This window comes from Mastomys coucha, unplaced genomic scaffold (genome assembly GCF_008632895.1).
Source record: "Mastomys coucha isolate ucsf_1 unplaced genomic scaffold, UCSF_Mcou_1 pScaffold6, whole genome shotgun sequence".
In the NCBI taxonomy this organism is placed as follows: domain Eukaryota; kingdom Metazoa; phylum Chordata; class Mammalia; order Rodentia; family Muridae; genus Mastomys; species Mastomys coucha.
In genome coordinates this window covers 114,115,009-114,129,911 of record NW_022196912.1, presented here as the reverse complement: position 1 = coordinate 114,129,911, position 14,903 = coordinate 114,115,009, and the positions used below count along the sequence as shown (strand labels likewise).

At 42.4% G+C, this 14,903-nt stretch overlaps 1 pseudogene; it reads right to left on the bottom strand.

Moving 5' to 3' along the window:
• The window catches only part of LOC116081096, a 6,059-nt pseudogene extending 4,024 nt beyond the window's left edge, over window positions 1–2,035 (bottom strand).
• Window positions 2,036–14,903: the final 12,868 nt, after the last annotated feature.

Here is a 14,903-nt window from a genome sequence, read left to right as displayed (position 1 = left end):
GGAGCTTCCTCTGGGTGTTGTGGGACTGGCTGCAGAGTTTGTGCCCAAGGTCTGCTCAGGGCACCAGCTGGCCCAGATATGGCTGGCCCAGACATAGTGGAAGGAACCTGAGCCACTGGCCTGGTGGAGTTCCTGTGTGCCTGGGTCTTGCTGGTCCCAGTTATTCCTGGTATTGGGACAGATGTTGTGTCCTCCACACCTCTGTTCTTAGGCATGTTACAGCACCTAAGAGTGGAGCTTCCTATGGTTGTTATGGGACTGGTTACAGAGCTTGTGCCCAAAGTCTGCTTAAGGTACCGGCCCAGATAGGCTGGAAGGATGAGAACCTTATTCTTAAATATTTGAAAATAGCAGAGAACTTCAAAGGAACAATTTAAGACTCAACAGTGTGTCTGCAATTCATGGTTAATAAAAATTAGTATCTCAGTGTTTGTTTTTCCCTCTTTAAAAATCCCTCTACTAGATTTCACAAAATTGTTCTCTTCTCCATAAAGAATTAAAACTGCAGAAAAATCTAAAAGTTAAAATTACTTCAAATCTTTCTACTCATTAAAAACATCATTACTGTTTAGTGAACATAATTTCAAATATCTTTTTAAGCATCTGAATATAACTATATAAATAGATGGATAAGCGAATGGATACATAGCTGGAGAGACAAAAGCTATCGCAAAACAGGAATAATCTATATAAGACATTTTAACACAGTAATTAAATTTAATTTTACTTTAGTTTAATAGGAGAAATAACTGACAGAAAATAGAAGTCACTGAATTTCAATTAGATGTTTCTTTTCTTAAGAGACAATATTTCTCAAAAGAGCCTCATAAAGCTAAAGAATAAAAATTCTTAGGCTAGCTGGGGGTGGGAATGGGGGGGTGAAGGGTGCAGAGCAGGAGACTGATGCAGGTTTGAGGCCAGCCAGGGCTACCTAGCAAGATCCCATCTAAAACAACAAAGCCCCAACAGGCAGACAGACAGACATCGACAAATGATAGGTAGAAGACATACAGAAGATACGTAGATGAAGATAGACGGTAGGCATCTGACAGAGATGGATGGCTCAGTTGGTAAAGCATCTGCCTTTCAAGCATGAAGGCGTGAGTGTCAATCTCAAGTTCTCACGTAGAAAGCCAGGTCTGGTGGCACCATCTTGTATTCCACCATGGTAAGATGCAAGGTAGAGAGAGACAGACAGATTTCTGGAGTTCACTGGCCAGTTGGCCTAGTCTATTTGGTGATGTTCCAGGCCCATGAGAGACTTTGTCTCAGAGAAAAGGTGGATGACACCTGAGGTTAACTTCTGACCCCCACATGTGTGTGCCAAGCACACACATACTCCCCCATGAACACATACATGTACATTTTATCAGATGGCTTGCTAACATTTGTTGACTGACTCCCAAGCTTAAAAGATAAGCACATTGTCATTAACCTATCTTTCTATCCCTTTCCCCAAGACTTAGTTTTTTCTACTATCCTCCATCTTTACACTGTTCTTGACTATAATACTCTTAATCTTTCACTTAACCGTACATTCTCTGGTCATCTTAGCATGGGAGTCATTACTCCCAGTCACATTTTGTCCCCAGGATGTCATACCTGGTTCTTAGCTGGCTAGATTCCCTACCAACAGAAATAGAAATCCAATAGCATCTATCTCCTGTCATTTTGTTTCTCCTGTTAAACTGAAGTAAAATTAAATTTAACACATGTGTCCCTTGAGGTCTTTTGTGATGACAGACATTTGCTTGCCGTCATGCTTCTGCCTCACCATAGTTGAGTCTAGTGTCCCTAGGAAGTATATTTGCTCCTTCAGGGTCTGGCAGCTATCACCCTGTTACCCCCTCAGCATGAAGTTCAAAATTCATCCTCTCTCTGGGTGATTTTGTCTTTCTACATATATGTAATGGCTATTCCTGGTTGTTCACCTTGACTATATCTGGAATGAACTACAATTCAGAATTGGAGGGTTCACCTGTGATCTGAATTTTAGAGGCTAGTAGACATAAGGTTCTCACCTGGATCTTGGCATGGTGATCTTGAGGCATAGTGGCCATGAAAAGCTTAGGCCCAGGAAATGTAGTGCATGTTTTTAATCTCAGGAGACAAAGGCAAGGAAATCTGAGTTTAAGGTCAGCCTGGGACAAAACAAGTCCCAGATGTATTACACACTTTTAATCTGGGCCACACATTTTGCTGGAGATCTACATAAGGACATTGGAAGAAGGAAGATCCAGTCTTCTTCGCCTGTTTGCATTTACTTGCCAGCACATCTGTTGGAATCTACTTCTACAGAAGACCAGCCAAAACAACTACCCTTGTGGGACTGAGCAACTACTAGATTCTTTGACTTCCCGTTCACAGCTGCCCATTGTTGGGTAGTTGGACTGCAGATTGTAAGTCATCATGACAAATTCTCTTAATATTTAGAGATTTTCCATAAGTTCTGTGACTCTAGAGAACCCTAAGACAATATAAAATACCCCAAGAATTGGATTCCCTTCCCTGGGACTTCATTTTTCCCATCTGTGAGCTGTAGATGTAAACGGTTGCTCTTGTCAGTATCAAATGAGATCGTTATTTAAAGCCTTGGCACCATGCCTGGATCACAACTAGTGCTTCATAATTACTAGCTACTGGTGATATTGTAATGAGGGCACTGAAGTTCAAGAATACACACAAGATTCTTCTGAGCTGGACATCCAGAATATTGAGTGACTAGCAAAGGAAAGGGCCTTAAGCAATTAGGTGCAATAAAAAGATTATTAAGTCAATGCAATTAAAGTGACTAGAGGAAAGGAGTACAGAGAGTCTGACTTAAGGATAATTAAAGACTTGAAATAATAAAACTCAAGCAATGGAATAAAAGGTATATTTAAAGATAAAATAAAGATAAATTTTCCCAAATGACAATAATGTGGAAGAATATATTTCTGTCTAAACCAAGAACAAAAAGAACATCTGCTGTATTGGAGGGCTAGCAGTGTGTGCCTGTGGGACCTTGTCCCAATCCTCACTGACTCCTCCAGTTGATGACATATGGACCAGAGTCACTCAGTGTCCACAGATCTAGAACATTCTTTGTGCTTTTGTTATTTTAATGTTAGCCCCGGCCATCCCATTTGTTAAGACCCTCCATTTTGGTTAAACAATGTTTCAGCTTATTTGTTAAGGTTGACATTTCCTTGTGATGTCCATCTGCTTTAGTCCTCTGATGTCTTGTTGTATAGATTCCATGCTCTTTTGTACCATTTTGCCATGTAGGACGATCCTAATAAATGTTCATCCATTTTTTTGTGGTCATCCACACTGGGTTCTCTCCTCTTCTTCTTCCCCCCTTTTTTATTATAAAAAAAATTATTTGTTTTATGTATATGAGTACACTGTGGCTGTCCCCTGGGGGTGGTGGATAGGGACACGTCTGGGGTTAATGTGTCAGTGGTGATGCTCTCAGCCAAGATGGCTGCATGAAGTTGGCTACTGGGCTGATCTTGGTGTCTGCATGAACCTGTCACATTAAGTGTGAGGGAGATCTTGCATCTCCTGTGAGGTTGTCCTGCTTGTCACCTCACTGTGTTCCACAAAACCTCGGTTCTCAAAGATTTATGTGCAGAAGGACAAGACTTTGTGGGGACAGGGGATAGATATGAAAATGGAGATTCCTTGGCATCTCCATATTGATTCAGAAGGTCTGGGGAAGGGCATGAACACCCTCATCTAAAATAAATAAAATAACCTTTGGGTCTGGATGAGAGTGCTTGCATAAGCATGAGGAGCCCAGTGAGGATCTCCAGCACCCATGTGCCTGAAACCCAGCTCTATAGGGTAGTTTTGGGTGGAGGCAGGAGGACCACTGCCTTGGGGCTTGCTGGCTGAGAACCTAGCTCCAGGTTCAGCGAGAGACTGTCTGAAGGGACTAAGACAGAGGAGGACACCTGACATCTTCTGGCCTCTGCACTTCTGGGCATAGGAGCACATCCCCACCTCAGGGTTTGTTTGCCTGTGTGTGTACAAATATACACAGATAATTCTTAGAGTCAGGTATGGAGGTGCATACTGTGGGCAAGGATCATGAGTTCAAGGTCAGAGTGGGCCACATAAGACTCCATCTCAAAATAAAACCGAGAAAAGCATTCCACAGATACTGCTGGGCTGGGGAACCTGGCCACACAGCTGGTGCAGTGGGTCAGAGTGGGCCACAGCCAAGCATGTCACTTTGGCATAAGCCATAAGGGTCATTTTGGGTTGAAGTCAACTTAGAGACAACAGGCAGAGGAGGGCCTATCTCCTTCCCTCCCTCTTTCTGTCTGAAAACAGGACAAAATGGTCCCTTTGTAAACGTGTTCCCTTTCCTCCACCAAGGAGGGGTTGTTGGTTATTGCTGGAGATGGCACGGACTTAACAAGCATTACTGAAATGACCTCATTCCCCCTACCCCCCACCTTAGCCTTTCCACAATCAGCATCCAACGCCTGCTTCTCTGTCTCCTCACATCTCCACAGCGTATCACTCTCTGCTAACTAAACTCTCAGGCTTGGCTGTTTCCTGTAGATTTTCTCTTCTCCTCCATGAAGACTCTATGTCATGTAAAAAAATGCTACATAGTTTCCTATCACTAATGTCATGCTTTCCATTAGTTAGTCTCTCTTTTGTCATTTTCATTTGTATGACTCCTGGTGACTGACTAGAAGCAGGCAGATAAAAAAGTTTTTTCTTTCCTTAAAAAAAATTTTTTATACAATATATTCTGATTATAGGTCCCCTCCTGCAGGTCCCCTCCCCACTCACCTACCTCTACACCTTTTCTTTGTCTCTTTCATTAAAATGCAAACAGGCATTTTGATGATGATGATGAATAAGACAAAATAAACCAGAATAGGCCAAAACTTACAAACAGAAAATAGCCAAAGAAAAATCACAAGAAAAAAATACAGAGGCTGACACACATTCACACATACAGAAAAATCATAAAAATACAATTGGGAACTATAGTATATAAGCAAAAGATCTTTGAGGTTGAAAAAAAATAGTGAAGACAAAGTATTGAGACAAAAAAAAATCTTGAAAGATAACCTTCGAGTTTGTTTGTGTTGGCCATTGACATCTGGGCATGGGGCCTGCCCTTAAGTGTGGTTTGTATACTCGGTGAGACTCTGCTGGAGAAAACAAAATTTTCCTTTTTGAATGGTTATTAATTAGAGATAGCTTCTAAGTTAGGGACAGGGGCTTGTGTCTCCTTCCCTTCTCAGCACTGGGACCCCATCTGACCTGGTGCATGCTGCCAAGATCTCTATGAGTGTATACATTCATTTGTCCTACCACGTTGGGTAGGCCTTGTCTCCTCGGTGACTTCCATCTTCATTGGATCCTTTTGGTCTCCTTTTTCACGGAGTTCTCTGAGCCCCGAAGGGAGGGGAGGTATTTGATGGAGACGTCCCATTTAGAAATAAATGTTCCAAGGTCTCTCATTCTCTGCACATTGTCTAGTTGTGCGCTTTTGTATTTATTTCCTTCTATTGCAGGAGGAAGCTTCTCTGATGATGTCTGGGTAAGTCACTGATCTATGGAGTATAGTGAAATGTCATGAGGGTCATTTTACTGCTGTGTTCCTTTAGCAGAATAGTAGTATTTGGTTTCCCCTTAGGTTCATGGCATATCTAGTCTCAGTTTCTTGGCCACCCAGGTGTTGAACATGAGCTTAAACAATGGGATAGTGGGTTAGTTACTTCTTTTAGACAGTGGGTTGGTTACTCCTACATCTTTTGTGCCATTTTTGCATTAGTGTATCTTGCAGGCAGGTCACATGACAGATGTGGAGTTTGCAGGGTCGATGTTGCATATAGTTTTTGCTCTATCTGCCTTTAGCTCCACGAAGTGACCATGCTACCAGCCCCCACCCCGCTTCCCTTGAATCTGCAGATAAAAGACACACACACACACAGTTGTACATTTTCAACTTGCCTTCTGACACAATTGCTGGGCACTAACCTTTCCCTCCTGGAAAAGCGTGCCCTTACCAATTTCTCATCTCCATCTTTCCCACCTGCCCTAAACTTCAGTTTCTAAACTAGTCTTATCACCTACCTGTAGGAGAGATCTCACTCGACTGCCTGGTTCTCCTCTCTCCCAGGCATAGAGAACTTCTTTCTTCTTCCTTGCAGCTCCCTCTCTCCTCCAGGGACCCAGAAGTCCCAGAAGTCCTGCCTGAACCTTCCACCCAGCCATCAGCCCATGGCTTTCTTTACTGACAGATCAAGAACCAGTTAGAGAACAGGACTTTGGCATCAGCACCTCCCCCTACAGGTTGGTGTTTACCTTTCTCCTCGGGTAGTATGTAAAGTGCCTTCCAGTACCATGAACACTAGTTAGTAGGTGCGAGGCTCTAGGTAGGCACCAGCCTGACTTCTCTGTGTTCAGTGAATTATGTAGGTCTTGTCTTCAGTGATATGACTTTACTATCAGTTTATAGAGAGCAACCAACACCTTGGCAATAGCTTGGGTTGTCTGAGGGCTTCCACGGGACCCCTTTGGCAACAACTCCATTAGCTGTAACCCATTTCTGGAACTGGAAGCTTCATTTGGTGGTGAGAGATGTTTAGTCGGGCTTCATCTCTCCCTTGTTTGGTAATTCTGACTTAGATTTCTTTCATACATGTATATATTTTATGAAGCTTCTACTCTATTAGGTTTTTGTATGCCCCCCCAAATAACCCTTAGTTTTAACTTTCCTTCCTGTATTCTCTTCCTTTTTAGACTTCTCCCTCCCCTTCCTATTTGATCCCCCACTTCTATTTCCCCTTCCTAGGGAGATTCTTTCTTCTCCAGTAGTCCCTGCCTCTATACAAACCCCTGTTTATAGATTGTAGCCTGCCTACCAAGACTTAACAGCTAGTGTCCACCACATAAGTGAATACATACCATATTTATTTTGAGGGTCTTAGTTACTTCACTCAGGATTACTTTTTTTCTAATTTCATCTATTTATTTGTGAATTTCATGATTTCAATGTTTTCTCTTTTAAAGAGCTGAGTAATATTCCATTGTGTAAATACATTTTCTTTATCCTTTCATTCATTGCTGAACATCTAGGTGGTTTCCAATTTCTGGCTTTTATGAATAGAACAGCAATGAGCATGGATGAGCAAGAGTCTCTGTAGTAGGATGTAGGGTGCTTTGGTTATATGCCCAGAGGTGGTATAGCTGGATCTTGAGGTACAACTACTCCTAGCTTCCTGTGGAACTGCCTACTGATTTCTCTAGTGGCTGTACAAATTTGAAAGTCCTCAGCAATGAATGAGTGTTTCCCCATACCCCATATCCTTGCTACCATTAGCTTTTATTTCTTTTGATCTTGGCTGTTCTGACTAATATGAGAAGAAATCTCAAAGTAATTTTGATTTTCACTTCTCCGATGCTTAAGGATGTTTAAGCATCAGATGTTTAAGGAGTGTTTCTTTTAAGTGCTTCTTAACTATTCATTTCCTCTTTTGAGAACTCTGTTTAAATTTGTACTCCACTTTTTAACTGGATCAACTGAATTTGTTTTCTTGAATCCAGTTCTTTTGAGTTCTTCATATATTTTGAACATTAATCCTCTACTGGATGTGAGGTTGGTAAGAATATTTTCCCATTCTGTAGGCTGCCCCTTTGTGTGAATGATAGTGTCTGTTGCTTCTCAGAAGCTTTTCAATTTTATGAAGTCCTGTTTATTAATTGTTCTTAGTGCCTGCACTAAGAAATTCTGTTCAGACCATCTTTCTTGTACCTGTGAGTTCAAGGCTATCCCCTGCTTTCTTTTCTAGCAGGCACAGTGTATCTGGCCTTTTGTTGAGGTTCTTGATATATTTGGAGTAGTTTATGCAGGATGGTGAATATGGATCTATTTGCATTCTTCTACATGCAGGAGTCCAATTTAAACATTTGTTGAAGATGCTGTCTTTTCCAGAGTATGTTTCTTTCTCAAATATCATGTGTCCATAAGTGTGTGAACTTATCATGTCTGTGTCCTCAATTCCACTGGTCAATGTGTTTGTTTTTATGCCAATATCATGCAGTTTTTATTACTAAAGCTCTGTAGTAAAATTTGAGATCAGGGATGATGACACCTCTGGCAGTTCTTTTATTGTTCAGGATTGTTTACACTATTCTCTCTCTCTCTCTCTCTCTCTCTCTCTCTCTCTCTCTCTCTCTCTCTCTCTCTGTGTGTGTGTGTGTGTGTGTGTTTTCCTACAAAGCTGAATATTGTCCTTTGAATCTCTATGAAGAACTGTGTTGAAATTTTGATGGGGATTTATTGAATCTGTAGGTTGCTTTGGATAGGATGGTGAAAAGCTTTTTTCTTCCCTGATAATGAACCTGTTGTTTACGTACCAGAGACCTGTTTCTTCCTGACTGGTAGGCCTAGTGGTTCTGAAACACATTGCCTGATAGAATACAGGTTCTTATTTTTCCGTCTCTACACAGTTTTGTCTTAAAGTACAGTACTGAGAAAAATAATAAGCATTGCTTCTAAAACGTAGATCTTTCCTTCCAAGGGTGAACAAAAGGCTATTATTGATCCCCACATGAGCCAGCAGGAGAGAGATAAAAATCCAGTTATAATCTTCAAAGAGTTTAAGGACATAATAATAATAATAATAATAATAATAATAATATAATATTATAAAATATAATAATATAAGGCCCCTAAGCTATCAAACAATAATATTCTAACAAAAAATTAAGACAAAAATAAAATAAAGCACTGTAAGACTATCTATGAGTAAGCAGGTGACTTGGGGACACAGGGGCAGAGCCCTTGTGGGCTGAGTGGGCCTGCTCAGCTTAACAGAGGAGGTGGGTGAAGAGGTGAGAGAAAGTTCTAGAAGACTAAAGGGAATCTCAGAGCTGGTGATGCCATTAGAATTTTGGTGGAGGCTGGTTCTCACGGCTGTCTCCCCTCAGGTGGACATTTTTACCAGGAGTTATATTCTAGAGACAGTTAGCCCACCCTAGAGACAGTGGGATGGTATTGACCTCTAGAAGAGTCTGGATCTCTGTCCCCATAGTGCCAGCATAAGCTACAGCACAACTTTGTGTCCATGGTGCAATGGGGACCATGTCTGCCTTCCTAATACATGACTAAAAGAGTAGACCTTTTAGAGTGTGTGTGTGGTGTGTGTGGGGTGTGTGTGTGTGTGTGTGTGTGTGTGTGTGTGTGTGTGTGTATTGATACAGGGTCTCTCGAACTCTAAGCTTAGTCTTAAAATATGTAGCCTTGAACCCCAATCCAAAACAAAACAAAATACTTATAGCTAATGTTTTTCAGAAAAACATCCTGCGCATGTAAACCAAAAACAACCAAAAACCTGCATCTAACAACAACAACATAAAAAACCTGCATCATTTACAAAAATTAGATTTCTCAGTGCTCTCTACCAGTGGCTCCCTAGTTGCAGCCCACTGGAGCCTTGCCTTCAGGACCTGCCAACATTGGAATTTGGGTTCCTTCCTTGAATATAAGGCCTGAGAATTTGAATCTGCAACAAATTTGCAGTCACTGATAGATACTGCAGCCTTTGGCCCAAAAAACTGCCCCCTACCCGACCCCTGAAACTTCACTTCAAGCTAGTGTCCCCAGCTGCTGAGGACAGGAGGCTGAACTTGTGTCACATCTGGGAGCTCAAGTCACACCCCAGTCCAGGTGTGCCTGGCAGTGCCAGCTGCAGGAGAGCCTTGTTTTGTTTCTCTTTAATTCTCTTACTTTGAGATAATTTTATCCTCATATGCGATTGTAAAAATAGTGCAGAGTGTTCCCATATACTTGTTACCCAACTTCCCCTTGCGTGAACGAACATCTTGCATAACCATAGAACACTCATTCAAACTGAGGATTTAAGCTCCGGCAAGGCTATCAACTAGACACAACCATTCATTGGACTTTGTTCCCATTTTGGTGTCCCTTTCACACTCCATGATCCAACCCAGGACCTAAACTACCTTAGTTCCAGGGGCCAACACGAACTACGTCCTTGGTCTGTCTCCTCTGCATTCTCCACGCAGCTAATCTGTCTCCATGACCCTGAGCTTTAAAGAGTTCTGGTCAGTTATCCCCAGGATGCTCCTCAGTGTGGGTTCAGCTGATGTCCTCATGTGATCAGATGGCAGGGATGGGTCACTGTGAGAACACAGGACTTGGCAGTGTTGTGTCAGATGACACAGATGCGACATGTTTCACTACAGTGTTAACTTAGTTTTCTTGAGAATCCTGATGCCTACCAGAAGCGACATGTTTCACTGCAATGTTAACTTAGTTTTCTTGAGAATCATGATGCCTACCAGAATTTGTCACTGTGATTGTTTTCTTCATAACTATCAAAAATTTGTTTTTAAAAACCTGGGGCCTCACAGTGCTATGTGAGAATTCTATCACTGAGCTACAGTTTCAGCCCTAACTATCAAATAGTTTGATAGCCACTCCCTGAGACTGCAAACACACTAATTTTGCTTGAATTTTTATATCATTAATTTTAACATTCATTGGTGGATCTTGCCTGTGCATCCCATTAATCTAATCTGGTACTTCTGTCTCTGTCTCTCTGTCTCTGTCTCTCTCTGTCTCTCTGTCTCTGTCTTTCTCTCTCTCTCTGTCTCTCTGTCTCTGTCTCTATCTGTCTGTCTGTCTGTCTGTCTGTCTCTCTCTCTCTCTCTCTCTCTCTCTCTCTCTCACACACACACACACACACACATACACACAGACACACACACTGTATACAAATTCCAGGATACAAAACACAAAGAGAAATTTTAGAAACAAGCTAGAGGAAAAAGGAACATTATGTTCTCAGGAACAAGGAAAACAATAGCAAAATTATTATTAGAAGGCACACAAATCAAAAGACAACTCTGTGATTTTAAGGGCTACATTATTTTTAAAAACCTGGCAGTATAGAATTCTGTCAAAAGCAGAGGAGAGGGCTGGGGAAATGTTTCCGTAGGTAAAGTGCTTACTGTACACATGTGAGGGTTGGAGTTTGAATCCCAAGCATGCAAAGAAATGCTGGGCAGGCATCGTGGCCCACATTACACCCGTTGCTCAGGAAGTAGAGAAAGGCCATCCTTGGAACAAGCTCACTAGCCAGACTAGCCATATCAGTGAGCTCTGGGTTCAAGTGAGGATCCTGCCTCAATGAATAAGGTGGAGATCAATCAGGAAGACCTCTGGCCTCCATATGCATACACATCCACATACATGTACATATGTGAACATAGAGGGTCTCTCTCTCTCTCTCTCTCTCTCTCTCTCTCTCTCTCTCTCTCTCTCTCTCTTTCTCTCTCTCTCTCTCTCTCCACCCCCCCGTCACACACCCATACAGAAAGTGAAGGCAAGGACTTTTACCAGACAGATCATGACTGAAAGAATTAATTCATTGTCATCAAAGGTACCTTGAAAGGAATGTTACAGAAACTTCCCTACCATTTTAAAACAATGGCGGGAGGAGGAGAAACAGTTCTATATAGAAGAATTGTAACTCATATCCCTAGGTAGAATTACAGCATTAGGGAATTACCATCAGAACACCAAAGGAAATCACTTCCAGCCATATTCTCAAACCACTGCCAACACAGTCCTCAGTGATTGGGATAAAATCAGATCATTACTCATCCTCTGTATCCAGAAAGGTTAGAGGGAATTTGAAGACAAGTACCTGCCTGTTCCACAGTGTGGTTATGAAAATATTATAAATATGAGTAAGCCCTAGATCTTAAAATTTTGCATGTGTGAGTATATGTGTGTGAGTATGTGTATATGAGTATGTGAACGATGTGTGTGTGTATGCGTGGATATGTGAGTATATTGTATGTGAGTATGTGTGTGTGAGTATATGTGTGTGAGTATGCATGTGTATGTGTGTGTATGTATGTGAGTGTATGTGTGTGTGAGCATGTGAATGTATGTGTTTGTGTATATGTGTGTATGTGTATGTATGAGTGTGTGTGTGTGAATGTGTGTATGTGTATGAGTATATGTGTGTATGAGTATGTGAATGAATGTGTGTGTATGAGTGTGTGCGAGTGTGTGTGAGTGAATGTGTAAGAGTATATGTGTGTGTGAGTGTATGTGTATATGAGCGAATGCGTGTGAGTATATATGTGTGTGTGTATGTGAATGTGTGTGAGTGTGTATGTGTGAATGTGTATGTATGTGTGTGTGGATATGTGTACATGACTGTGTGTGAGAGTAGGTGTGTGTGAGTGTATATGTCTGTGTGTGTGTGTGTGTGTGTGTGTGTGTGTGTGTGTGATCGTTTCCGAAGCATTGAATTGTATCAAGTGGCTTGATGAGGTCAGCTGATACTGAAGTGGAAGCTCTCTGGAACAGATACAAGGATTGGGTGGTAGGGGTGTAAGAGGTGGAACAAAACTAAGGGGATACCACTGAATAACGGTGTGGCATGCAAAATCTTTCCCAGCTGGATGCAGTGTTAGTGGGCCTCCCCTCTTCAAATCCAGACCTGCAGCCCACTGCCCACACACTTTCTGAGGGTCCTGATGCCTTCCCAGGGCATCACTTTATTGAATCCTTCCATCAACTTGCAGAGGGAGCTGGTGTTCTACAGAGATGCGGCCCAGTGACTGGCCCACCCTTTCCAGAATGAGGATCCAAGCAAGCCCTGGTGTTCCCACACAAAGAGCTGCTTGTTCACACGCTGGCCTGACCTCAGAAACAGCGCTCTGTTATTTGTTTGCTGTTGTTCCTAATGTGGACACCAAGGATATGGGCAGAATGGGAGATGTCTTTAGGGGCCCTCAGTGGAGTTAGGGCTAGACAGTTCCTTTTCAACTCCCTCCTGGTTCTTTTGGCTCCATCACAGAACAGGTCTGGCTGAGGTATCCCTTTCCCCTTCCCTACGTTTGATAACATGTTTTCTGTTGTCGTTTAACAATGTGAAATGACTTGGTTCTTTTTTAAAATTCTTGTATGCATACATGCGTGTGTGTATGCGTGCGTGCGTGTGTGTGTGTGTGTGTGTGTGTGTGTGTGTGTGTGTGCTGTGAAGGCCAGAGGACAGCTGTTATAGTTCTTTTCTTCCATTACATGGGTCTCAGGGATGGAATTCACACTGTCAGGCTTAACAGCAAGCTTTTACCCATGGAGCCATCTCGCTGGCCTTTTGTTTCAGGATAGGACTTCATGTGGCCTTGGTCGGCCTGGAACTTACTATACCAAAAATCGGCCTTGAGCTCTGGGTCCTCTCACTTCAGCAGGCACCACTACGGCCACCTATTCTCCATTTTTTTTTTTTTTTATGAGAGAGAAAAGCCTTCCGGCTTAGAGCCTATGCTAGGATACAGGATTTGGATAGAATTTAATAACACAGTTTGAGCTTTACTTTATCATCTCCTATTTATAGTAAGTGCTTACAGGCTTTCATTTGGTATGACGATCTCTTTTAAAAACAAAATAAATTATAAGCTGAGTCGATGGGAATGTTGAGGAGACGAAGCATGGAGTTCTGGCACAATGTAGGCAAGCGACATGGAACGAACCTCAGAGAAAAGGGCTGCCGGGGTCACATTCCCGTGTCAGAGAAAACCCCAGACCTCCTACATAAAGCCTGAAAGCAACATCAGTAGGGAGACCCTGAACTCCTGACACAGGATCCTGGGCCAGTTGCTATGTCTGGTTGAGGAGAGCTGAAAGCACACCGGGTGGGAACAGGTGGCAAGAGGCAATAACAGTAAAGAAAAACATGGCTGCCATCACCCAGGAAAGGTACTGTCCACAAGCTTGCTTCCTTGCTGTGTGTATCTGCTACTCTATCAGGAGCCTCATGGACTTGGGCTTCAATTATTACTGTCTAAAATGTCCTGTTCACAGGGCCAAGGGCCTCTCCTCCCATTGATGCTTGACTTTGCAGTCCTTTACTATACACATACTGCCAGAACAATCAGTCTCACCATGTATAGTCCTTGGTTGGTGGTTGAGTCCCTGGGAGCGCTGAGGGTACTAGTTAGTTCCTATTGTTGTTTGTCTTAAAGGGCTGCAAACCCTTCAGCTCCTTTGGTCCTTTCTCTAACTCCTTCATTGGGGACCCTGGTAGGGGAATGCCAGGGCCAATAAGTGGGAGAGGGTGGAGTGGCAAGCAGAGAGACCGGGGAGGCAACAGGGGTTTGTTCTTGTTGTTTTTGTTTTTTGTTTTTTGTTGGGTTTTTTTTTTTTTTGAGGGGAAACTGGGAAAGGAGAAATCATATGACATGTAAATAAAGAAAATATCTAATAAAAAATTAAAAAATAAAATAAAATGTCCTGTTGACCAGTTCATGCCTATGAGTAATAATAAAGAGACTTTATTAAGTGAGGGTTCCTAATTTTTCAAGATGTTTATTTATACCTTCCTTCCCTCCCTCCTTTCCTTCTTCCTTCCTTTCCCTTCCCTCCTTCCTTTCTTTCCCTTTCTTCCTTCTTCCCTCCCCTTCCCTCCTTCCTTCCCTCCCTCCCTTCCTTCTCTCCCATACACTTTTCTCCTAACACTTATTCTTCAATGTTCCCACTAGGGAAATCTCGGCCTAGAGAAAAAGCAGCTCATACTTGGAGGCTCAGAGAGGATTTTGAGGGAACCCAAATTCGATTTGCTAACACTTTGGCTGAGTTGGGCACAGTGGCTTACTCCTGTAATTCCCTCATTTGGAAAGCAGAGACTAAAAAGGTCACGTATTCAAGGCCAGACGGAGCCATGCAGTGAGAACCTGTCTCAACAAACAAACAAAAACAAATAGCACACTGGAAAGTTTATGCAGGCGTTGGAGCCTGTGGGGAGCCGTGAATCTTGAGAGGCATTCGCCATGGCTGGATGGCACCTACTTCCGCTGTTAACTCCTAGTGGACAACTGTTTGCGCATGTGCATGGAGTGAAAAG